General features: G+C 39.2%; 1 long non-coding RNA gene across 1 annotated transcript in view; it reads right to left on the bottom strand.

Moving 5' to 3' along the window:
- Positions 1-27,499, bottom strand: part of LOC128091455 (uncharacterized) — a 244,858-nt gene that overhangs the window by 140,804 nt on the left and 76,555 nt on the right. Inside the window, exon 3 of the long non-coding RNA XR_008211416.1 lies at positions 8,671-8,768. This is a non-coding gene — a long non-coding RNA (uncharacterized LOC128091455). The remainder of the gene's footprint in view (positions 1-8,670; positions 8,769-27,499) is intronic.

The following is a 27,499-nucleotide window of genomic DNA, read 5'->3' as shown; positions in this document are numbered from 1 at the left end:
GCTACATTTTCAACATATCTTTTATCCAGAAAGGGAGTTCCAAAATTGAGCTTAGAGATGACCTGAAATCAACAAATTAGACAGCAAAACCATTTACATTCTTCTATAGATGTAGCATATCCCGTTCCATTTTCTTCACCATTTCCTTGAAATGACAGCTAATTCTTTTGGATAACCAAATTGTAGTTATCCCCAGTTAGAGTTATTTATACCAATGTCACATTTCTCATTTTTTTATAATGAACATGTAGAAGAGCATATCTATAAAAAAAAAACTTATTCTAAAGCTACCATTATTAGTTTTGTTTAGGAGACTTAATCAGACTCCGTTCACAACATACAAGAAGAAATTCACTCTGCAGTGTTGACATGAGAACTCTTTTGTTCATGAAATATAGAGGAGGAAGAAGTGCGTATCAAATTGCAACTAGAGAAGGAACTTTATGTGATGAGAAGAGTGAAGGAATTTGGTGGATCATTGGATTTTAACATTGCTATTGCTATTTTTATGGAAAATGGCATGGGGGCCTTTCATAACCATGAACATTTAACATTCATTTGAGCAAACACACCTCTCACAGCTTGCTTGCTCCCTGACATTTATGCTGCTGGTGCTCTCTCAGCAGCCCCCTCATTACAGATCGCTAATGCCACTTCTTGTGTCATTTAATTTCCCTGTGAAGGTCTTCTGTTCACTGCCTTACTACACTGTTTTGCTCATGGTTTCTGATGAAATTGCAGCCAAGATAATATCAAGCATTATGAATTGGGGGAGAAAAAAGGACTTAGTCGTTGGCAACTCCATGAATTTTTCTGCCTCATAGACAACTTCAGAAGAAAACCCTTTGCCCCTAAAGAGTTGAGGTGCTGCATTTTGACTAATAAAAAAAGAAAATCTAGGTTGCATCTTGGAACACAAAATGCTGGCATTCATCTTTCAGGATGCGGTGGTAGAAAAACCTCTGTATGCAAATTCTGCACCCTCTTAGTACTTGTCCCTTGGAAAGGTGACAGAATGGAGGTCCCTGAACGCAGCCAGGAGGCTGTGAGCAGCTTCCAGGGCTGAACTGATTCAAAGGACAACTTTCAGCTGCCAGTCACATTGCTTTTTCCTTCTCCCCAGCTGATATAGCAAGCACAAAGAATTTTTTCGAGGAGAGCAGGAATAACGACAAGAGTGAAACCACGAGGAGGACGAAAACGGAGAACAGTGTAGCAGCAAAAGTATCTCTAAGTAAGTGCGAAGGGAACACAGCGCCAAACAGGGAAGTTCCCCACGTCTCCGTCCCACCGTGTGCTGCGGCTGGCGGGCCGGCCGGCGGGGGGAGCTCCGAGCACAGAGCCGGGCAGGCAGCGGGAGAGGCCGGGGGAAGAGGGAGCCCGCAGCGCCCTGCAAGTCGGGTGGGATTTCAGCCTGGCTAACTGCTCGATTTCCTAGCAAGGTAGCTCATCAGTCCTGAACCGAGCAAAACTGAGGACGGAAAAATTGGCACGTCTATCTAAATACTGTAAGGTATTTTTTTAAGTAGCAAAATAATAGCACAGAGCAATTTCATTAGCATCGGAAGCATCTCGGCTTGTTTCCAAGCGCTGCACGACTGGAGAGGTGAAATCTTTACCTAATTGATGAGCCTGCTACTAAGCTTCCAGTTTCACAAGAGCCTCCTCCTCCTCTCCCAGCCCTCCAAGGAAGCATGTACACGTACGAGACTCAAGAAAGAAGCCCTTCTATTTTCAGTATGCTTAATATTTTTTTCAATGTGATTGGTCAAAAATGCCACTTCTGCAATTGCCACATATTGTGGAACAATTTCCTGTTGTGTCTCTATGAAAACCACCCAATTCTGGTGAAGTGACTGTGTGCCTTACTGTTTGACACCTTATTTTCCTTTATTAACCAGCATTTCCTGTTTCACAGCAATTTGGGTTCTCTCGCTGACCTCATCTTCTTGATCGCTTCACACCAAGTGAGTATACAATCACTTTTCCCCCATCTTCAGCCTCTGAAGAGACTGTTGCCTGTCTTCTTGCAGGGCTCTCACAGCTCAGAGCTGGCTCAGAGCACCCTCCTTCCTGACATCCTGGCCTGCACTGGCATTGCTGTCCCCCAGCCTCATCCTACTTCCTGGCAGGCACAGCTATTTGCCCTGATCTAATATTGCCTCACTAGCTGCACTCAGCATACAGGGTCCCACCACAATGGGGAGGCTGTGGTGCTCGGAAGGAAGAAGATATTAAGCAGAGGCCAAAGCTCGGTGCTCACAGGCACATCCTTCTGCCATCACCAGATGCTGCACCCCTTCTTTCAGCTCCTACCAGTGACACCCTTCATGCAGCCAGGCATGGCACTCGCCCGTTACATCTCACTGGTGTGCCAAAAGACACTTTCCTGTTTAACAGAAAAACTAGTACGTGGGTGGCTGAGGAACCATAAACTCTTCCTAATTACTTCAGCAATCTCTGCTTTCTTAGACATACACTTAAAAAGATTCTCTGATTGTAAGATCAGATTGTAATATTTTAGAGGCTATTGAACGTCCTTTTGAAGGTCTCATTACAAAGGAGATGTGAACGCAATCCAAATCATGTTGAGTAGCTGTACCCATCACAGCTGTGCTAGCAGACACTCTGTTAGCAAACATAGAAAAATGCTGAGGCTGACCTGACCTGGTTATATATTAGAAGTGTGGCTGCAGCATTTTGTGTAGGTGAGAGAAGATGTTTGGTCAGCGTCCATTTAGGGCTCAAAAGACCAGGCTCACTTATTAGACAATGACTAGATTATCTGTTCAGGATCTTTTCCCTTCCAGAGAAGAGCAAAATAATTAAAAAACATTCAAAAGACAAGATCTACAAAGAAAAGTTGGTCTGCTTTCAGATAGATAGACAGATAGATAGAAAAGAGATAGCTAGGAGAAACTTCCAATAGAGGGCTTCCCTCAAGAGGCTGCACCTTTCTATCTGCAAAAACCAGAGCCAGGACTCAGCCCACTCTGTCCTGCTTTGCCAATTCAGATGTAACGTCAGGCAGGCAGCAGGACTCTCAGACTATCTCTCTTACCTCTAGAGTCCTTTACTCTCTCACACAGATTAACATGTACTCGCTTCAGATGTTCAGAGGACAGTCCACTATTTTTCTTCTTGTCCACCACATGATTCTACGGTGCTATCTGTTCTCCCACTCAGTGTTAACCCAGTGTCCAAACTGCTGCAAAGAGAAGGAAAATTATCTATTTTCCATTTCCCTGGTGAACTGAAGAAGAAATAACCAGCTTAATTGCAATATGTCAGATACAGGTTAGACATTAAGAAAAGCTTGTTGGCACTTAAGGAAAATAGTAGACTAGATCACTTGAGGAGACCTTGAGGTCTCCATCCCCTGAGGTATTTCAAAGTAGGCTACACAGGACTCTGTCAGGACTGGGAGTTCCTGCCTTTTGCTTATGCTCAAGGTCATGCCAAGAAAAACTGCAAGGCCCAATATGCAGTCAAGGTAAGGGAAAAATCATTTGCATTTGCAGAAAAGAAGGAATAGAAGCACTGCATAAATGGTGCCATTGTCCCACTAAAGAGAAGAATTTAATTTCCAGCACTGTCCTTCTAGTATTTCTCAGGAACACTGGGTTTGCTTAAATACACAAAATCTAGCATAATAATTGCCTCAATTTAGAAATTATCTTGTTGAAACGTTATTCCTTGTACATCTGTGCCTGAAATAAGACTTTAACCTTAACATTCGGACTGTAGCTATATAGTAACATTTCTTTCAGCTTTGTTTCATTTTGTTACTAAATATTTTTAAAGCAAAAGCGTCTTATAAACAATAATGAATTTAATTAAAAAGAGAAAAAAAGGCCACTCTAAGTCAGGAAATCCCAGGCCTTCATTCTTAGGGATGAAATAAGTGAGAGTTTTGAATTTTAACAAACGTAAAAAAAAATTTAAAAAGATCACTGAGTTGAAATTTCATTGTATAAATCTGTATAGCACTGGTTCCTATTTCAGTACTGAGACTTGCCATTTTATAGCCATCTAATAAGAATAAAATGTATTTCTGGGTTAATGCGTAGTAGAATTATGTGTGATGAAAAGGAGAAGCAGTGGTGCATTTTGTACTGGATGGTGGTGAAGGAATATTACCGAGAAGCAAAGAAGTGCTGGGCCCATTTTGCTGCACTGTGTGGAATTCAGTCCAAGCAGATGATCCCATTCGAACTTAGAACTAGTTTCCTCCAGATTGCTATCTGTATAAGTATCCAAATAAGTCTGCAAAGTGCTTAAAGATGAAACACAAATACTGGGAGGTGATTCTACATCGCTTGGACTGTGAATGAGCCAACTATTTCCTTCAAAACTTACTTCCTGGGTAGATTCCAAACTTATTTTCAATTAAAACAAGGACAAAACAACCCTTGCTGCATTTGCTCTTCACAGACCTCCTCGTCTGCCTCAAACAGCTTTTCTCCCGCATGTGACTTCATTTAAAGAAATGAAACACTTTTGGGCCATCTGCGTTTTTCAGCATAGCAAGCAGCCTTATGTAATGGTGTTCTGCTGACCCCTCTCTGGCTGCACGGCCGCTCTTCATAGCCATTGCGTTAGGAGGAAATGGCAGGAGGCCTTTTGGAATACTCTCTCCCCTAGTATGGTCATAAATCAGCCTTGCAACTCCTACACTTCTGGGCACCGTATCCGTTGTTGTGTCTGACATCAGGCCATTCTCTGGGCTTTTAAGTATATGTCCTGATCTTGCCTTCTCAGCTGAGGATTTGTGGGAGGGGATGAGAAATTCCAAAATCTGAATTCCTTCTGAAATTAGCGTCAGTCAGCTCCAGTGATGTGTCCGTGGCTTATCGGATGAGCAGCTTATTGCACGTCATCCTGAACAGTACCAAAATTAGTCATCGAGTTCATCCATAAGAACTGGTAGAAGGGTAGTGGCTGCATTGTTTGAAGGCCAGCTAAATGAGAACATATGTGCTACCGAGGAACAGCTATTTCAGTCAGTCCAAATTATATTGTGAAACAAAGCTGACACAGGCTCAAAACTATTAATTTCCTGTCTTGTTGACAGGCTTCAGAACCCTGCTTGAGAACTACGAAACTATAATTTCCCCACACCTTTTAGGCTTTCTTTCGCCATTTTTCCAAAGTAATCCTTCTTAGATTTATCAGGACAAAATTAAGAATAAATAAAAATAAAGGTGCTATTACATTATAATACTACATTGCAGTGTAAGTCATTTTGCCCTTGTTATGGCATTTTCTTGGCTACCTCCTCAACAGCTCCTGCAGTCTAAGCACGTGGCAGCACTGTTTGTGGCAACAAATCCAGGAAAAATGCAGGACAATTATTTCTGTTCCTCCATTTACTTGTCTCTGAAACTGGCAAACGAAGGGCCTTTCACCAGAAATCCATTCTGGTGATGACTGATGACTGACCAGGTTTTGGTTTCACATGGGAAAGACGTCAGCTCTCCACAGAGATGGAAACCCTACACTTATACCATCTGACTGAAGAATGGGTTAGGATTGCATTTAGGGCTACTTCGGTGGTTCAGCTGGCCACAAAGGCAGACAGCTCCTTGTTTCTGTCTCTGACTTCTCCCAGTGAACAGCTTTTCATAACCAACACTAACACATAGAAAGACTGAAAAGCAGTATTTTATTATGTAATATACCAAGGTGTTTGGAGATTTGAACTAAGACTATAGACATCAAGTTCCACAGATGGATAGAAAGCAACATTAACTTGAAACATCAGCAGTGATGTATTATCTCATCTTGTTTGTGATGTTATTTCTATTGTTATTGTATGGATTAAAAAAAGAAAAGAAAAGAAAAAAGTATCATTTTTCTTACATGGGAATCAGCTGTTTTTAAGTAACAGCCACTAGGACAGAAAGCAGAGAAAGCCAGTGCTCATGGTATAGAGTGATGGCCACGTTCTCGACCAGTAATGGCATCATTTCACCACTACTGGAATGGTTGTTAAGAGTGCTCCATCCAGGGCTTGGTGCCAACTAGCAGGGTGGTAGACTAAAACCAAGGCGTATGCTAGATGGCTTTGTGCCAGAGCACAGGCTCTGTGTAGTATGAATTTGCTTTCTGTTGTAATGGAAGCCTTGCCCCTTGTGATCACACAATTATTTTTACATGCCTCCTCTCACCCTTACCCCTTCACTTGAAACAAGTTTCACAGGACCTTGTCTGAAGCTGCACCTGATGGGCTGACACTCATCTCAGCTGCCTCATTAATCCAGTGTACCCAACAGGACACTTCAAAGCACAGTGTGAGCTCTTTCACTGATTAATTTGCTGATTACTCAGGAGGTAAAATGTTCTGTGGGAGAGGAATGGAAACAAAATGTTCCTCCTTCACATGGGAAATGTTAGAAGAAATGAGAGACAGAAAGGAGCATTAGAGGTCCTAGAGAAGGAGCGCAGGAATAAACAACAACCATGCTTGCAGCACAGACGCCATACTTCCCTCCTACACTACCTTCAGGCTTACCAGAGAGTGACATTTGGGGAGTTCTGCTTCATAACAAGGGGAAGATGGAAGATGGAAAACCAAATGCCCACAGACCAAAACTGATAGCAATCTCAGTATTTCCACTGTACTATTTCTCACTGTCGGTAAACTCAAACAGTAGTAGCACTGTAGCCAGCCTCTGTTTCTGTTTTTAGAGCCTCCTTTGCAAGTATGAGAGTGAATAACAATTTTGAGATAGAAGTTTTGACATAGCCATGAATTACTAGAATCAGGAGCCTATAAAACATAGCCTTTATACTGTCTCTTAGAATGTATGACAAATTGCAAAGTAGAGACTGCTGATCCACCCTGTATACCTGGAACAGTTCAGCTTTTACCTGCTTCTCAGCCTGTTCCAAATGAAATTTATTATTTTTCCATGGCAAATCCCATGTCTCTGCAGACATATCTTCAGGTATCTTAACAGAGAGGATATTTAAGCACTGCAATAATTTACTTAGGAGTGTGGCCAATTCTCCATCACTTGCACTCTTTAAATCAAATTGTCTTTCTGAAGATTTGCTGCATTTTCAGTTTAAAAAAAAAAAAAGAAAGAAAGAAAAAAAAGAGCTTTCAATGGGAATTTCTGGAGGATAGTTTGTATTTCGTAAGAAATCAAGTTAGATAGTAATAACAATTTTTTCTGATCATGGAATCTATTCCACTTTCTCAATTGAGTGATTCCAGATTGACAACCATACAATTGAAGTGGAATTTGATTTTGATCCAGCAACTCAAATATTGTAATAACAATATCAATTACACAAAAGGAGAGAGCAGCACTGAATTTTTAAGTTCACTCTGTCCTTTTTTTTAGGGGTCTTATACCAAAAATATCAACAGACTAAAATATTAATGTCATTTGCAATACTATATGGTAAATTTATATTTTTTGCTAGCATGTATGTTTCTCACCAAAACAGATTTTTCTATTCACTTTCTAATATCTCCAATCTTTTGGGTTATGATAGCTGTAAGCACCTATCTGAGAGATGAGGTAACTTTCTTTGCAGTATTAGGCAATCGAAATGAATAATACCTTAGTCCCTTGGCTGCTTCACTTATAACTGCTTGGTAATTGTGAAATGGGACATTACTGCTAGAGGATTAATTCAGTTCTTGCATGCGAATTCTAAGCACATACCACATCTGCAGCAGCCTTTCTCCTCAAAAGAAGGTGACTCAGTTTCATCTAATGCATTAGGAGTCTGCACTTTCTCTGCTTCTGAATAATTTCTGAGAACTTAAAGTACAAACAAATGGCATTTCCACAGCCCTTGCTCGTTCAAATAATCTCTCTCCTGAAACTGTAAGTGAAGGAATGTTCATTTTCAGACAACTGAATACAATACTGGAGCTGAATAAAATTATAGGTTTGCAAAAAACACTTTAGATAAATAAAAGTATGGGTTTTCATAAAAAGAGGCCAACATTGCAAGTTTCCTATCATCACCCCTCTGTGATGAAAAAATAGCTATTACGAGCATGAAGACTTTTTTTTTTCCCTAACCACTCAAAATCCCTGAAAATAAATACAGAATATAAGACTATACGTACTGCTGACCCTTTTCTTACTAATCTGATGGCAAAGAGGTACAGATAAGCATCAGAAGAGCATGTAAGAACAACTTAAGATGCCTAGAATAACTGTATGACGCTCTGAAAACATGCAATGTCATGTCAACAGATAGAGTATTGAGCCAGTTAGAATACGGCTACTGCATCAAATGTAACAGAAGAATCATCCACATCTTCAAGAAAATTAAAATATATATTGGAAAAAGTATGTACTGCCTTTTGTTGCACAACTTTGGGCATTAGCAGAATGCTCCAGGACTGAAATATCTGACTTTGAAATATTTGAAACTCTAGAATGTACAACATAAGGACTGAAAATACAGACAAATCTATCAGATTTCTGCTCAAAGTTGAATTACATAATGATAATTGTTTTTTGCAACTCTGTCAGCATCTTACATTCAAGGCTTTATAGGAATGAAATCCTTTAATTCTCCTTGCTACCAAGGCAAAAAAACGGAATCTCTAGTATCATCAGAACTGTAGTCACCTAGTCTGAGGGTAAAGCAGGACATGGAAAATACCCTTTGCAATTCCTCTCACCTAGGTAAACTCACCATTGCAGAAGCTGAAGGCTGACAGCATTCATTTTCCTTTTCTTCCCTCCTCCCACTGGGATTTAACAGTCAGGTTGAAAGCAAAGTAGGTAAGAGATCTGCAATAACAAAAGAAAATAAGAAATATTTAGGACATCTAGGAAGAGGAAAAGAAAATAATCAGCAAACAAATGAACACAGGGCAGGTAAAGGAGAAAGAATTCAAAAGCAGACATCTGTAATAAAACAGGTTCTTCAAAATTCAGAGTGGTCACTGTAAGGACACCTCCCTGTGCCTTCTCAGGCCCTGTCTCCACGTGGCTCCATGAAGGCTCGCCTGTGGAAGTTACCAGTCCACAGGAAGAGAGCTTGATGCAGAAGGGCTTAACGTTACATCTTCAACAGCCATCCTTCGGCAACTATGAGACCACAGCTAAAAGATAGCAGGCTACATGAAATCATTCTGTAGACCAACTTCTCATCCAAGTTTTACATGACAAAACTCTACATTTTATTTGTGCACCTACCACTGCTCAGTGGATTCCTTAGATCTTTGAGGCAAAATATGTATTTATAAATGAGAATATTTTGTTGCATATTTCAGCTCAGCACCTCCTTTATGGAACATTCAGTTAAAAATTGATAGTACAATAATTGAAGCTTTTATGATGTCAGGTAGTTCTACAACTTGCAGAAGTTGTTGATTTCCCATACCAAGCTGACATACTAATCCAATGCCCAAAATAAATTTGCTTCTCTTAAAACTGTGATGGTTAGATACTTCAATGTGATGTTGAAACATCATATTTTATGTGCATCTGTTGCACCAAAGGTTAATAATATTTTTTCATTTGAGTAGAGGTACTGAGGATGGGAAAAGACTGCCAATAATTCAGACATAATTAATGTGTCTGCTTGCAAATTCACAGATTTCATATACATCTTGTCTGTTGTAATGTGATTCATTCGTCTGCGTACAGTCATTTGTATAGGATGGCATTTGTGATTTAATATTATAAATTAAACTTAAAGCAGCCACTTAGCTTAGTTTCTTTGGCACAATAATTGGATAGTATATTATAGAACATTAAGGCCAATTTCAACTCTCTTTCAGCCCAGTTCTCAGCAATGCAATCTATATTTATATGATGCTAAAAAGTTATTGATATCAACTGCCTCCATCTGATGTTCAGTGAGGTACTGAGGAGGCAAACAGACTCACGGGTAAAATAGGGACTGCAGCTTAGGAGAAACGGATGTAGGTCTCAGCCCTTTCCTATGCTGTCTCGATGACTTAAACTCTTTGAGTTTCAGATCACTGCCCGTAGAACAATATTAACTCTGTTTCTCTTATTTATACAGGTTGAATTATGAAATATTTATCTTACTGGATATACAGGTTGGCTAACACAGCTGGTCTCAGTCTTGTTTGGATTCTCCAAGTATAAATGTAATGCCAATGTATTATGAAGGGTAATAGCATATTCTGTACTAAGTCCATCATTAAAATCTTTCAAGTATTTGTAACAAGATGCCTGCTAACAGAGACTAGGAACATTATCCCAGACACTGAAGTTCTCCCATATATTATTTTTGCTATGGTATTTGCATCCTGCTTCCTGTACGATGACAGGGATGTCTCAAATATTTCCTTTCCACAGCCCAATTAGGTTCTTTTTCAAAGCAGAAGACTCCCCCGTATACTCTCTGTTCGTTGCATGACATGACATTGAAGAGAGATCAGGCCAGAGACAGGAGAAATAAATTTCTCCTTGAGCATATTTTTCTTTTAAACTGAGGTTGTTTTTTTCTTTTGCTTTGCTTTTTGTCTTTACTTTCAGTACCTTTGAAACTCACAGGAGTTTTGTCACTGAACTGCGAGAGAGAAAACTCATAAATGTACATTCTGGGCTGAACTTACAGATGAAATGGATAAAAGTAGCACCAAGAAAGGAAATTTAATGCGAAGCCACAGAGGAGTTTTTGAGTATGTTAATGTATCTCAGATGATGCATACAATCTTTACACCTTTCTGGATATTTCCTCACCTCTAAGTTTTGAACAGCATGTTTGGCTAGAGGCAGCTATGCTTCCCATGAGAAATATGGCTTCTTTTGATTTCTCTCAGTCTGCATTCCACACGGCTATACTGAATGCTGTGTCCCATCCCCAGCAACTGCAAGGTTAATATGTGTTGAAGGGACTTGCTGCCTTCAGCCACCTATCCTCACTGTGACAACAAAAGCCTCACACCTATTAGTCTTCCAGACAGCAAAAGTGGTGTGAGCTGAACTATCTGGTCACAAGTATGGCCAGAGCCATTCCGAGTGTCAAGACTTGTGTTAAGAAGATGCTGAATAGTATCTCCAGGGAAAAAGGAAAAAAACAACCAGTGTGTTTCCTGAAACTTCACAGAAATGCTGGCATCGTGAATGTTTCAGTGTGCTTCTTTAGAGATCTAGCTCAAAAATGAAGTCAAAAGTTTAATTTCCTTACTGGGAGATTTAGGACTCTTTGCGTTTGGTGCATATATCTTGAAGCACTAAAATTCATCAGCCTGTAATTAATTAGCTCAAGCTTTGATGATGTTTATAGAAAGAGAAGCAGAGGTTGCCTGCAAGGCTCAACAGTCTTAGTAGAATTGGCCTCTTCTGGTATGCAGGGATTTTAATAGTACAACTCACTGTAAAACAACTCATCCAAGACTGAATTTTGATTATTGTTAGGTTGCTGTGGAAGGTGGAATTTCTCTGAATGTGAGTGTCTGAACATCTGATTAGCTGTTGTAAATCTGGGGATAAGGCAGTGGGAGATCTGATAAAGAGAAACTGCATTTTGGCACAGTAGGCTTCAGTCAGAACTCCCCCTTTGGAAGCTCAGTTTACAGGGATATTTGCTGTTTAGTACAGAAATGTTTCAGGTATTGCAGATTATGAATTGTAGCTGCAGTAATGTGAAAGAAAACCTACCATTGGAAGAGAGCGAGTGAAGATGGAGGGCTTGTTTTCTAAATAGAAAGAAGTACAAGAGAAAAACAGAGAGTGGGAAAAGAAAAAGTAGAAAAAAAAAAATAAGGTAGAACAGTATATGGAAAGTATCCATAGAAAAAAAGTCTATATTTCCCAAGCTAATGATGTCTGACTGCACATCAGACCAGTTATGCCTTTTTGTTTGTGCTTCACATGCATTCTATTACAGTTATCTGCTTTCCACAGGGGTTATCCGTATAGGTTATCCAATTCTTTGGGTTAATTCTTCACTTAGTCATCTACTGATACAGCATAAATGCCAAATACTTTAAAGGAAATAGCAGTAGTGGGGATCAGCTTGTACCTTTTGTATTGTGGTGGGTTTTTTTGTTGTTGTTGCTGTTGTTTTTTACAGTTGCTGCTGCAGATACGTTTTTAAATTGGCATGTGGCCCAGAGGAAAATTCTCCAATATCTTTATCATGCTTTTTTTTTTCTCTTGCTTAAAGGAGGATATTCTTTTTTGCCCTAAGGTTACATCGTAGCAGGTGTTTTTCAAGCTCTCCAAGATTATAAAATAAGTGCATATGTTTTGTATGAGAAATGGTTATAAAAGCAAAGCATTTCTAGGCTTTATATAAAAAAAAATCATATCCAACTTGGATCACGTGTATAAGATACAACTGAGAGCTTAAAAAGAAAAATCATGAAAATATGTGTCAGGTTAATGTGACTATGAAGTAAATTTGAGAAAACTGACATGATTACTGGTATTGTATAAAAAGGAAGGAAATATTAAATTAGTTCATCCAGTAAATAACATAGTGATGATAATCACTTATTTATCTCTTGCTATGGTACTCAATTTATGTTCAATTCAAGACCCAGCCCTAGATGTGTTTATCTTGACTGCACCATTTAGTTACACCTCTAGATGCTCAATGACTGGATGCTTTTCCCAGTGGCTATAACTACTTCAGTTGCTAACAACTAGGAGAATATCTTCTCTACAATGCGTGTTGCCCTAGGTCCTGATCTTTTATCATTGAGATCAGTGGGAATTTTGCCTCTGATTCCAAGTGCTGCAGAAGGACATCTACTGTGAAAATCTTCAAAAACGTTCCACCTCTAATCCCAATGTTCGATTACTTCATAGAGTTTTCATGCAGAGCTTATTTATTAAACAAAGCTCAAAGCAAAAACATTTGGCATGGAGGCAGGACAGGTAGAAGAATGAACGAACTACAGCAGTGTTTTTTTGCTGTGTTACATTATGTATATAATTTTACAGACATAAATACACCACCTAATCAGTCAACTCCTGTCAAAAATGTTAGGGTATCTTAAATGACACTGTAGCATGGGGCTGTGTTCAGGCAATTCCTTTTCACTCTATTATAGCTTTTCATCTTGAGCCAATATTAAATTCCATTTATCACAATAGGTGTCAGTAGCTATATCATTTTCAGTAGCTTCTTCTAGATAAAAACACACCAATGTCTTTCTGCAGAACCATTAGCAGTATTGACTGCTCTATTTTCTCTCAATAAAAGGACCCTCACAGATGCCTTACTGGGGAAAAGGCATCCTCAGCAGCACTAAACATCTTTTGAGCAACATTTGAAGGAGATTAGATTAAATACTCAGCAAGAGTTATGGACAAAGCTCTATGCCATTTTCATTTAGGGACTTGGGTCATTAAGGGGATGTGTTTTTCCTTGTCGGTGATGTTTTATTGTCATTTAAGTGGGTTCCTGCCATACAATGGAGGGGAAAGTTATTAATACTTTGGCTAAAAAAAAACCCCAACTATTCTTCATTCAACTCTTAGCAACAGAGCAACTGACAGAAGCAGTGAAGTGATCATAAGATGTATAGAGAGGACAGCTGATTTTTCATCAGTCATTTATCTTGTCCCCTTTTGAAACTGCATGCTGGGATACAAGGTGTTCAATTGGTGCCCAAAGGATTGTCTCAGATCATCATTTAGAAGTAATGATGGTATGCTATTATTCTTGTACTGCAACCATAAGAAATGTTGGGAAGTGCCAAGTACTATAATCTAGCTGCTACAGCAAAGGACAAGGGGCAGCTGTTCTTTGCTTTATAGCTTGGATGATTATCTGAGCTGAGTCATCTTAAAGGGAGCAGGAGTGGAATGGTGGGTGGAGGTGGAAATCAGAACATCTAATTGTTCTTCAAATTGATCTCATATTCTTCCTATGAGTCTGCCAGTAACGTTAAAGGAAAATACTGTCATTTGATATAGAACTTCTTTGAAACTTTTTGCTCTTGGAATGCACTGTATACTGCTATTAGTGTGTCATCTTGGGTAAATTACTCTGCTCCTGTATAGAGTACTTAATGGAATATGCCTTTCTAGTCCCTTCCACTACAGTCTTTTTAGTCATGAAAAGGCTCTGTCACACTGAACGACATCTGTATTGCCACAGCGAGAAAGAGAAAATGTGTATGACATACCCTGACTTCAGTGCCCAGGCACTCAACTAAAAGAGCTTACTTATGGCCTCTGGGAGTGTATCTCCATTAGCAGAAACAAAACAAAGCCAATCTGAAAACAGATAGGAACAAAATCTTAGGAGGCAGTGAAAATGAACTGTTTTCAGCTATTATGGAGTCCTTATTCCCGTCTTGCACTACTAAAACCTCTGTTTTTAGACCAAACATCTTCAAGCTTCTGATGGATTTGAGGCTAAGTAGCTCACTCATGTTGTTATGGCATTTTCACAGTCAGAAAAAAAAAAAACAAAAAAAAAACAAACCAACAAGAACAACAAAAAACCATGGGCAAATAGAGTATTCAATTTAACTGCTACAAATGCTTTACTTTCAAAACTATGTAGGACCACTTAAAAAAAAAATTAATCAATCTCTACCAAATGATTCAGCTATTATAATTTCTGATAAGTCTGTTCTCTAAGTCAAACACTTTTTTTCATTTCAAACAGGTGTATCATTACAGAGTGTAGGAAGTAACATGAAAGTTAGAGGAAAGCACAAGGAACAGCTCTATCCATATCAGAGAGTCCTAGAAAGAAGCATATTGGATGAAGAATCTATTGATTTTGTTGTTGTTAGTGATCCTAAGCATCAAGTTGCTCTATTGTGCAAATGGTTACATCTTGCAAACAGGTACAATTCAACAACCATGTGACACTTTGCAAATGTTATGTTTATGTTCATTTACCAGGCATAATAAAGTATGTAAATTTACATATGAACATGAAATAGTCTCACTGGTTCCTGGCAGAAGAAAAGCAGAGCTTGACCAGAATTTTAACATCTTTCCTTGTCACTGCTTCTAATTTTCAGGTTATACCTCTCTCAACTTCACTAAAAATTGACTGTATGAGGTACAAAGAAAACTGTGAGAGAATGCCTTAAAAATATTACCGCATTTTTACTCTATCCAAACAATAAGCCATGTACTTTTGGAAACCTGGAGTTTCATAACCATTGTGTGGTTCCAACAGTTATTGCTAACAGCTAGAGATGTCATTTTTTGAATGATGCACGTTTGACAGTTGTTTTATGGACACATTTGCTCTCAGCAAGACAAATTTTCATATCAGATACAATTGCATCAACTCATAGACTGCAGACGAGAGCAATTCTACCTTGCTGTGCTTCCCAGCTGCCTGCTAAACTGCAGCCTCTGTAGTTAGTGACACATAATGCAGATGCTTGAGAAACTTTGGCTATACTTAGCTTCGAGTACCAGGCTCTAAGCACTTGCCCACCTTCCCTGCCAGTGTGAGTCTGCATACAAAATGGCCTCAGAGGCATCTGAAAAGTTTGTTGTCTCAGCAGCCTGTGTGTAAGCCTTAGCTGAGCCTGAAAATTCTTCCTTAGTCCCAGCTTCACCTTATTTCTGACAAAAATAAATAGTAAGTAATGAAATGAAAGGACACATACAGTACACGCTCCTCCGGTGTTTGTTCTAGGCTTTCCTCCAGGTCCTCTCCTTCCTGTCCTGCCTCATCCTCTCCTTGTACTCTCTGAATGTACATGATTGGAAAGGCAAATGTTAGCTGCTTGCTCATGCTGTTGGAGGCTCTTTAAAAGAGCTCCTTACAAAGCTCTGTAAAAAAAATCCAGATTAAAAAATCTTTTTTGTTGTTATAGTTACTTCCGAAACTTCCTTGGCACACTGGAAAGCTTCCAAACAAATAACTGTAATTAATAGTTGAAATAATCACATCCTATTCAAGTGCAGCATGAGACCCCTTGCAAGCATGAATATATTTTCCTTCTGGCACCCACTGAGAAAGAAATATCACCTCAGTGTACAGGATGCTAAGAGAGGCTCAGTCTCCTGACCAGGGCCACCAAAGATGGTCATGGCAGTACTGCATATCTGCTCCCAGCCTGAGGGCCAGCCATGCCACAGCACGTCATGGTGGCCTGGCAGCACAGGGCCTTCTTCCTGTGGGAGGGCAGCAGACTCCTGATGGGCCACAACATGGCGGGTGCAGGCTGTGGGGAGGGCAGGACTTTCATCCTGGCTCCCCTCAAGGCCTTCCCCACACACAGGGCAGGCTCTTCCCTCTGCATTCCTATTCACCTGCCCCTGGCAGCCGCATCCTCTTTGTGCACCTGACTGAGAGGTGCAGGCCTCTTCTTTTCGTGAGAGCAAAAGGCCTTTTCACCGGAAGTGCAAGTAATCCCTGCTTTTTCTAGGGAAGCAATGTAAAAACCACACCTAGAAGGATCTGCACCTCTTATATTTTCCTTTGATAACCAAAAAACACACTACTAACATAAAAGCTTTTAAATATAGCTCTTGACAATTAACACCAACACAACCTCTTCAATAGGGAAATGCTTCCACTTGTCAGGAGGCTGAAATGCAAAACAAAGTATTTTCAACAGCACTGCTTGGAATAAAAAAAAACAAAAACACCAAACCTTGCAACCATAGCCCAAAGGAATTCTCTGCCTCTTGCAAAGAGTCTTTGGAGAGCCGGAGCGGGGCTTCCCAGGGGCAGAAGCCAGGCAATGTTCCTCTGCAGTGGTAGGTCCAGTCCCTCCTCCATCCAGCATGACTGGAAGGTATAGAGATATGGACTTTTTGGAGTGCATTCAGAGGAAGGCCACAGAAATGATCCAGGGGATGAAACACCCCTCCTATGAGGACAGGCTGAGAGAGCCAGGACTGTTCAGCCTGGAGAAGAGAAGGTTCTGGGTGGAAACTGATCCTGTCCTGTCAGTATCTAAGAGTGGGCTGTAAGAAAGAAGACAGGCTCTTTAGCAGGGCCTGTTGTGATAGCACACGGGAAGATGGTTTCAAACTAAAAGAAGGGAAATTTACATCGGATGTAAGGAAAAAGTTTTTTACTAAAAGGCTAAGTAAAGCACCGGAACAGATTGCCCAGGGAGGTGGTGGATGACTCATCCCTGGAAACATCCAAGATTAGGCTGGATGAAGCTCAAAGCACCTGACCAAGTGGTTGGTATCCCTGCTCATTGCAGGGAGGTTGATCAGATGGCCTTTAAGGGTCCCTTCCAATTTAAGCAATTCTATGATTCTATGATTATTTCCCTTCAAACAGCAGGCACTTTGTGGTTTGTGCTATGATCGAGCAGCAGGAATGGACCAGAGAGTGCATTTTACGCAGCAGTGTCACAGGGAGAGGGTAGCTGTGGTAAACAGCCCTAAATATGGCATCTGAAGGGTAGGAGAAATTCAGCAAACGACTCATTTAAAACAGTTACAAAGTCTGCGAATTTACGCCTGATTCTTCTAACACATTTAATTTGACTGATAAATCAGGCAGCCTGAAGAAAATTCAGCTGGATAAACTAGCTTACACAGACTCAGTTGAGGGAGTATAAGCAGGCTAAGTTTGATGCTACTCCCAGATAAAGTCACTGGGAGTGACTGGAGAGAGTGAAGAGTCCAAAGTGCACAGAGGAATCCCTGAACAAATAAGGCTCATACCTGCTTCTGTGCTCTGAGTTCTCACTGTGCAAAGACAAAATGCACTTAGATGAGATACAACTAAACGCAGCACTGGTTTGACCTACTTTTTCTAAATCAGAATGCATCTACTTTGTACTTAAAAAAAAAAAAAAAAAAGAAAATTTGGATCATTTACCTTGAAAACATCTATACATAATCTGCATGTGACACTTCTGTATGTTTTTATCCTGCTTTTACTCTCCCCCCACTATCAGTGTTTTATGGCTTTGTTCATGGGTTTATTTACTTATAGCTATTTTGATATTTTTTTTTCTTCCGGAAATAAGCACACTCAATAAAATGCCAATAAAAGCATATTTACAATGGAAAATGTTAATTCTATAAGTGTCAGCTTCCCTGCAAAACTATAATTTTGTCTGGAGGTTACTTTCTCATATATCCATGCCAATAAAAAATACTGCCTGATTTCTAATTTCTATAATAATAGTAGTAATTAATAATAATAATGATAATAACAATGTCCCAGACAAACTCTAATGATTAAAAGGAGTGGGGATAGATCTGTACTGTTGATGTATCTGTTGATACACATCATGATAAATCAATTTGTAGGTGTTGATTTACATGCATATTATCTGGACTGTGATGAGAGTCTACACTCTTGAAGTGAAATTTGTGTAAAACTTGCTGCTAGCCTTGCAGCTTTCATTCCACAGGATGGGAAGTGAGTAGGTTGAAGTTTTTTCTGATGTTTTATGTATTTGCCTGTAAGGGGTATCCTATTTCTGCCCATGGGTTGAATGTGATCAATAATCCATAGAGGCAGCAATGGAGTAAAGAACCAACACAAAGGTCCTTGCCTCTCAGTTCTTCCTAGGTACAGGAAACACAGGATTAATTGGTGACACTCTTAATGAACTTTGTGGAAAAAAACCCCACATCTCTATGCTGTTTTAGACAAAATACTGTGAAAAGCTACTGCAGTGCCACTGAGAAGCTGCAGTAAAACTGGTCAGCCTGATCTAGAGGTTGGCAACCTTGCCCAGGACAGGGATGGAGGTTGGAGCTCAATGATCTTTAAGATTCCTTCAAACCATTTTATGATTCTATGATTCACCTTTGTAATATCCTGAAAAAAAAAGGTTCATCAGAGGCATGAAAGGCCCAGAGAAACTTGTCTGCTTTCTGTCTGTAATTGATTCTGATTCGTAGTAATGTTTTCCCAGTATTTCTTTACTGTCTCCACACAAAACTGAACTGTTAAAGCATTTCTGAGGTATGGTAGTCTCCTCTAAGAAAAAAAGTGTATCAGTCCATGGTACATTCAGATTTGTAGTCTGTATGCCCCTTTACGTAAGTGGAGTTACAGCTGTGGAATCTGCTTCTCTTCTTTTGGTTCATACCTCTTCTTTTGTGTTGAAAGGAAAGGGTTCACGAGCCATCTCTGATCAGAACCTGTGCTTGCAATCTGTCCTGACTGGGAAACTTTAATAAATACACATATACAAAATGAGAGGTTTGAGAAATCTATAACCACAGGAACATCTCTAATGTCTCCTGAGATGCCTCTGGAGAGTTGGTTTAGACCAATACTTTTGGAAATACAGCACAACAATTTCTCATATGACAAATTGCTGCACAGAAACACAGTTGCTAGTCCATCCTTTAGCTTGAGGAAGTGAAGACTTCAGATTAGTAGACTTTTTCATATCCGTAAGGACATAAGAAGTCAAAGATGCATGATGAGGTTTGTGCTTAAGTTGTAGGTGCAAAAAGTCCACTTTGTTAACCTTTTGAGCAACAGGTTTATGTAGTCATACGCAGAAGCACATTATCACGTAGAAAGCATTCTGGGAAATACAAGCCTGCTTCCTTTGTTGACATACATTCATGTGTATAAGGCTACTATGCACAGTCTTCATAAGATACATGCCTTGATTTCTCAGAGTTTAACCAGGAACATGTATCAAGCCTAGCTTCAAGGTGACAAATGGTGGCAAAAGGTGAATATAATTTTACTCCTAAGAAACGAAACCCAATGATTTACAGTGTTATGCTTTAGATGCAGAGCTGAGACATCTCCCATCAATCATTCAGAATAAAACTCTCATTTTGGAACATTTGGAGACAGGCAGATACAGAGGAAACTTTGGCAAAACTTTTCAAGAGCACAAGTGCAGGAGATTAGGCATCTAATAACAGACTTAGGTCTGCGCTAGAAGCTAGAATTCAGGAGTGCTGAAAACCTCATGCCCTACAACAAAACAATTGCAAATAATGAAATTACCAGACAAACATTTGGCAGTGAGAGATCAATGTCCTTGCCCTTACAGATCCTACATTGATCAGGTCCTCTGTTACTTGTAGACATCCACTGTACATGCACAAAAACTGTATCTTGTCTATGCGTTAGCCATTTACTCCCCATAGGACAGTACACAATTGTAAAGTTTGCAAAGAACACAAGCAGAGGGGACGTAATAGACTAGCTCCAAGTTTATAAACTCATAAATATGTTCCAGAAATGAGACTAAGTGAACCCAAATCATATTTAAAATCCTGAATTTTAATACAATTTTAAAAATATGCTGACTTCTTTACTTTACTTTGACTCCCTTAATTGGATTGTTTATTAAGACTACCTGTTGCAAATGGAGGAGTAGAGGCTGTAAAAAGTGACACTTTCCTAACCAAATGCACAGACAATATTCCAGATCAGAGTACATGAGTAAGTTAGAGGGAGACAAGCTAATCTGATGAGGTGAGCTGGGGAAGCAAGTTCCATTTACATTGAGGTAATGACCCTGGTCAATGAGAAATGTGATGTACTTCAAGGCAGCTTATCCCTCACCAACAGAGGAACAAGCAACAACTTTCTCAGCAATACTCGCACAAGCTTTTAAAACTGTTCCACTTAAGGACAGCCTTAATAAGAGGGAAAACTGGGACTTAGCAGGCATTTGAATCATTGTCCTGATGGTTACTCACAGTTACATTAGCTTTCACACTAGTCTAGGGTGAGTATTGGACTTACAAGAGTGCACAGCGAGATACATTAATCACACTGCTCCTTCTACTCGTAAAATGTAATAGCACAGCCACAAATAGATAGCCTTTATCTAAATCTGTTGTATATCTTTGAAGTGTATAACTACATTTCATTTCGGGGGCTGGAGTAAGAGAAGCATCAACTATGTTAGCTCAGTAATTGTAAATTAAAATATATATATATATATATATATAAAAGCAGTATCTCCCCCTCCCTTTTCTCCCCACGCATCTTTCCCAGAACTGTGAGATTTAGTATACCAAGAAATAACATCTGATTTAGAAACAGGAGCTCAAAAAGATATGGCAGAACATATGGCATGAAGAAGGTGCTAAACGGCATAATTTAAAAATTACGTGCAAGATGCTCCATAAATATTCCAACCCAAAACACAAGCTGTTTTTCAGAAGCCTCCTTGAAGTGCATGCACACACACTAAAAAGATACATTTCTACCCTCACAAACATCCTGTTCTAGTGTTATCTGGAATGATGTGACATGGAATTAACCTGTGAATAGGAGGAGCTCAAAATCAGGCTGTTCCTAGTTTGGTCAGATGATGCCATTGTTTCTTTTGTCAGTGAAGACAACAGCTCTCAGAGTGCATTGCTTCTATCAGCCTAAATGATGAGCCCTGAAGAAAAGCAAGTCAGTGCATTTCACAATCTATATTACTCCAGTATATCGACCTTGTGGACACATTTCAGATGAAGCCTGGTTGCACATTTCCAAATGAAATCAACAGGAGACACTGATGAAGATCATGCTGTTAGACTTTCACTCATTGTAGCGAATTACTTGTGCATAGCTGCCCTTTAGTTGACATCAGTTTACTGGAGTTCCTTTCTAGGCATTTTAATAGTAAGTGCAAACACTGAACAACAGAAAAGACAGGAATCCATTGAGAATCTTAAACAATCCAAGCTCTTATGTACTTGTTGAAAGCCACTGAGGAAATCAGTAGACATACAAATTACTGCAGAATGCTAATGAGAAAGAACACCTGAATTCCTTAGGGGCACACTATTAATTCTCATGTAAGATGCCACAAATTTACCTACTGTCCCCAAAAATGAGACAGAACCTTAATTTTCCATCTATCCATCAAAAAACGATTGAATTTCTTCGAGTGGAGTGAGAACAGAAGGATGTGGCTGAAAGTTTCACACACTGAAATCTCATCACAGAAGCAGACTCTTAAGTTAGTTCAGCCAGGTTTGTGATTCAAGAAAACATTTCCCTTCAGATTTCCCTCATTTGGTTCTCCTCTTGGGTGGTACTTAACACACAGCTCATAAAATTCAGCGCAGTAGGATACATACTATTTTATTGTGAATATTTAGTTTAAACTCCAAGACATCTCTTAAATGCTACAGTTTAGGAGATTCTTGCTTTCATCTGCACAAGCCTCCAGCTGGTAGCCCTGCAGTAAAGCCACAACCTTTCTTTTCCATGACTTCAAATCCTTTTGTGCTATGAAGAGATGCTAGCAGAAGAAGAAGAAAAAGAAAAGCACTGCACAAAGGTGCCTTGACAATGAGTGAGACAACCAAGGCCAGGATTTCTCTCTGAACTACCTTTCCTTAATGTGTCATCGAACACAGATGCTTTTCCTTCGGAGAAAATAATACAACAGACTGGCATAATCTTTATAAACTGCTGCTGAAATACACAACTTAGACCTTAACTTGTTTTAGAAAGAAATAACGCCTCAGGAGACTGAACATCTTTGTGTATGACTACTCTGTTTAGAAGCAAAGAGACGAATTTAGCATTATTTGCATGCAATATTGCAAATACTGTTGGAAGACCTAGAGAAAAGAAAGCATCCTTAGTGTCCAGAAGTAAAGCAAAAGAGCTGGTAAAAGGGCAAAACAAAGGACGAGGGATGTCAGAGGGTAAAAATAGACAAAGATTGAGTCAAAACATAACCTCTAAGAAACTGTGTGCTGTTGCATAAATACTCATTCTGCAATGATTGCTCTGCCAGCTCATATGGAAATGGCTGTAGGACAAAAAGTGCTGCAGGAGAAACCCAGAGCCCTCTAAGCCCTCTCTCCATAATGAAAAACACACTGGCACAGAGGATCTTCCTGGTAGGTTGTATTAGGGCCACAGGCTAAACTGGAGACACTTGGTCGGGGATCATTAAACCCGGTCTCTCTCTGTACATGCATCACACCATCAAATCCTTCCAAAAAACACTTGATCTTTGGATCAGGTGTGTAGTTTACATCTGCCACTACTACTGAAAGGCTGTTTATAGACTCACATCTCTGACGGTTAGATAACTCCACTTTTAAGATCAGTGTAATCACACCTAATTTATACACACTTCTCCCCCTTTGCATTGTAGCACTGTGTTTACTGAGGGTGATCAATCTCCTTTCATCCTTCATTAGATTAGCCAGGTCAATAGTCATAGATTTCCATTCCTCACATTATTCAAATAGCTCCCACTTGATTCAGGCTTATTTAATCTTACCCAGCTATTGTAGAGCACAGCCCTCTACACAGTATTCTAGATAAGGCTTCAGTTGAGTCTCAATGGAATTAATATTTCTATTGACTGTATCTTACCTGAAACTGCCCATTTTCACACTTTGTCCAGATCACTCAAACTTATGCAAAAGTTATTCTATGACCAAAGAACAGGTCTGTTTCTCTCTCTTCCCTATTTTTGTTGTTGTTGTTGTTTTGTTTTTCTCCAGCTACCAACTGAAAGCAGAAGGTTTTGTTCTGAATCTGAATCTTGAGTGCTTCCTTGGGCTAAGTACTAATCTTCATCTTACTTCTTTTTTCACAGAATCCCAGAATGGCTGGGTTGAAAGGGACATTTTACATCACCTAGTTCCATCCTTCCAAGTATAGGCAGGGACACCTTCCACTAGATCAGGTTGCTCTAAGCCCAATCCAGCCTGGTCTTGAATCATTCCAGGGAGGGAGCATTCACAGTTTCACTGGGAAACCTGCTCCAGTGTCTCACCACCCAGTCCAGTGAGTGTAGCATTCCATTCCCACAATGCATCATAGGGCTATGTCATCCCTACAGCACATTTGGTCCTTCCTTATTTTCTATTGGGTTCACTTATGAAAATACTCCGTAAGATTCCTTTTGAAATGGCCTTAAGGAACACTGGTAATAACGTTCTTCTAGTTTCGATGCTTCCCTCAACAATCTCTACCACCTCTCCACTAAACCAGATACCTTCTTACTACACATTTCCTACAGAACTCCACAACTTCCACTTGCTAAATTTCTTTAGCCTAAAAAAGCATGTACCTTATGGGTAAACAAAATAAAACAAAACAAAACAAAACATAAAGAACATACGAATATATGTCATTAAGCTATGTTCTTCTTCTGATAAGCATAAGTTGCATCTCATCCTATTTTCATTTCCCTGTACATATTTCGTTATTCTTCTCTTCAAAACACGTAAGAGCGCATATGTACAAATACACTTATATAGGCCTGCAGATTCAATTCCTACATATAGGCAATGCATTTTGTGCTTTCTGTTCATAGAAACTTATGATTACTTGAATGTGCTGTATAAAATATTTCTGCTGGACATCCAGTTTTATATGCAACTTCCTTCAGCTAAGATTGAGAGTGAAATGAGACTACAAAAAGTTTATTTTTCATAGTTAAGCTGTGGAAATTTTCATCCCCTACTTTCCATTAGCTGTTTACTTTATCTTTTCTTCCTTCTTTCCTCTTCCAACTTCATCTTCTAAGAAAACAGAGATGAGGTTTATGATAGAAAATGAGATTATCTATCACCATCCTCACCACACAGTGTTTTCATTTTTTTTTTTTTGTTGTTCTTTTCATTTGCATGATTAAAAAATCTTTCACAATTTGCTTAAATTTCCTTTACAAGATCTGTTTCAGTTTGACTTTTGGCAGTTATCATTTTACCCCTGCACTTCCTAACCCCTCAAGCTGCAGCTTTAACACCAGTTCTGACATATGTTCTCACTATGTTATTACATATGGGTAATTCATCTAAATTCCTTCCTAAATAGAAGCTAAAACTGTTTGAATTCTAAAACTCTGAAGAAGGAGTTGTGAATATTTTCATAAATAAAACCATCACATTCAGATCATTACTATTTATGAAATCATGTTCTTTGATACTGAGAAACATATGCTGATCAATAATTAAGAATGCAAGTACTTGCTCAAATGTCTGTGATTCTTAAAATATCAAGAAACACCAATGTTTTGTATGAAAATTTATGCTAATTTTTCTCCACAAAAACCTAAAATTATCCTATTTTAAGAAGTAATAATTACTGCACGGTAACTTGAAATAAAAATAATAACAACAACAACTCATAGAAGAAAAGGCACTGCATCCACTAAAGACTTTCAATCATGCGTTGCGTTAGTTAAAATACAACCTAGAGCTGCTCTCAGTATAGATACTGAGCTTGAATTAAGCCAATAAATGATAAAATGGGTGTGGGAAGAATATAAAAAAAAAACAACAAGAGTTCAAAAAATATTGGCTAGCGTATAGAGTAGATTAGGCTAGGTGATAATATGGCAAACTGTGAGATTTCCTATTACATGAAAATGTAATAGAAGAAACTCAGAAAGTAGTAGAGTCTCCTGTCTGAGTGATCTACTTATTGTGATTATTACTTATGCTTCAAAAATAACCTGCAGAATGAACCTTCATTAGCATGTTTTTTTCTCCTCTTTCTCTAGCAAGGTGGACCTTTACACAGCATTCCACTAAGCCAGTGGCACTGGTTCCTGTGTTAGAGGTTGGCGTTACACAGTAGATTATAGAAGCAACTCTACAGTCACACAGTCTCTGCCTTGTACCTACATCTCTTACCTCACCGACCAACACGGCCAGGGAGGAGCAGGAAAATGGATGCTGGAGAGACTTTGTGCTTATCAAGAGACAAGGTGAAGGGAAAGAGTGATCAGTAGAATAAAAACCTTGGAAATAAATTTGAAACAGAAGCTGCCTTCAGTGAGGAAGTGATTTAGCATTAAACAAACAGCTGCCTTAGTAGCTAATGTATTAACCTTTCCCTCCTATAATTCTGAACATAACCATCTCAGAACTCAGCTTTTCAGCACCTTTTCTGTTTGCTTAACTGGTCTTCTTCAATTGTCAGGCAGACAAATATCTTGCAGTGAAATTTAAGACTATTTTCTTTTTGTGAAACTACCCTAAAATACCCTAAAATGGATTCCAGGACTTGATCCTCAGCTTCTGTCAGTGGCAGCTTACTTCAGCTGAGACTCTTCTTTTCCAGGCTCTGAGTAGATAAGAAAGGCATTATATCCAAGCAGATGAAATGTCCGATAAAAACAGAAGTATCAAATGTCACATATTTATCAGGCCTACATATGCACAGCAGAATTTCTGAACACCACTTCCCAAAAAACTCACCATCCAGCATGAATAAACAACGTAGTTCTTCCTTTGAGGTCTACTGGTCCTGAGAAATCAAACAACTTTTAAAAGTAAGCAATTCTTGATACACATTTAAAGAAAAACTCTGACAGATGGCATTATGTACCAGCAACTACATCCATAATGTGAGACAGGTGTGCTCCACAGCATGCTCTGTGGTTCTGGTGCCTCAAACATCCATATGGGCAACGTAGTCAGACAGTCTGTATCATCTTCCTAACCTCTGAAATTCAGTCATGGAGAATTTCTGCAAATCTATTGTAGATACAGACAACAAGAATAAACCTGCAAATATCTGATGAGTTAGTCCAGTCTCTTTTGGGTATGACATTACAAAGCAAAAAGCTATAAAGCCACTACTACCTAAATGATCTATTCTATCCTATATTCCATGAGAAATCATGAAAATATTCATTCTTTTCTGATAATGTTTTGTCTGTAGGATGGATAGAATTCAGATATACTCAATACATCTTCTTGGGCCTTAGCAAAAAAAATGTGGATATAATTGCCTTGAGCAGCCACAAATCCCAACAGGCTTTCTTATCTTTCATAAAGCAAGCTAAGACCAATAAAGTATTAAGTCCTCTTCTATATGGAGGGCCCTAGCTGCTAGTCATGGGGCTCCAGCCTCAGGGTCAGCCAACCAAAAAAGACAGAATCATCAAAACAACACCTGGCATACAGCCTATGCTAAAGATTTCTTCTGCTCCTGTCTCCAATGACAGTGACTACATTTTTTTTTTTTCTGTATCAGATCTAAGTCTGAAATTGCCTGAAAGTGGCACAGATAAATCCCAGGAAATCTGTCTACTCTATCCCAATTACAAGCCTGCAAATTTATACAAACATCAGGCACATTTTTTTGTGAACTGTCTGCTTTTCTGCAGCTTTGACACATAGCTGTACTGTCCCCAAGAGAAAGAGATCCAGTAGGAAATCTCAGTACAAACCCTTTTATTTATATGACTATGACTACCGTTACCAAATTCAGTAAAGTATGTTCAGTGACATGGAAAAAAAGACGATGCTAAAAGGAGAGAGCTCATTATTTGAAAAAGGAAACTCTTTCTCTGACCAAATACAGAATAGGCCTGATGACTTAAGAGGGAGGGCCAGGGACAGATGTGACTCTAAAGTTACACATCAGTGATCTGATCCCATGCGGAAAACTCAATGGTCTTAAATTGATGTTTCAGGGACAGCACAATGATTCATTAAGTTTTATTGATGTTTCAGGAAGACAACACCCATCAATCTTTAACACTGTCCATAGCCCTAGAGATATGTGTTTGGATATAACATACACTCTGGCATATGAGACACCTTTGTGCAGGCTGCAGCCTTCCCCAGAAGGAGAAATAACCATTATGAATTCCTCCAAAACTGCCAGTATTCTTACTATGAGCAGTGATATTAGGAGAAGCAATTCAGGCAATGGTGGC

Source organism: Tympanuchus pallidicinctus, unplaced genomic scaffold (genome assembly GCF_026119805.1).
Source record: "Tympanuchus pallidicinctus isolate F22 unplaced genomic scaffold, pur_lepc_1.0 scaffold10, whole genome shotgun sequence".
In the NCBI taxonomy this organism is placed as follows: domain Eukaryota; kingdom Metazoa; phylum Chordata; class Aves; order Galliformes; family Phasianidae; genus Tympanuchus; species Tympanuchus pallidicinctus.
Note: the sequence above shows the minus strand (reverse complement) of the source record. Positions and strands in the feature narration are given on the sequence as shown.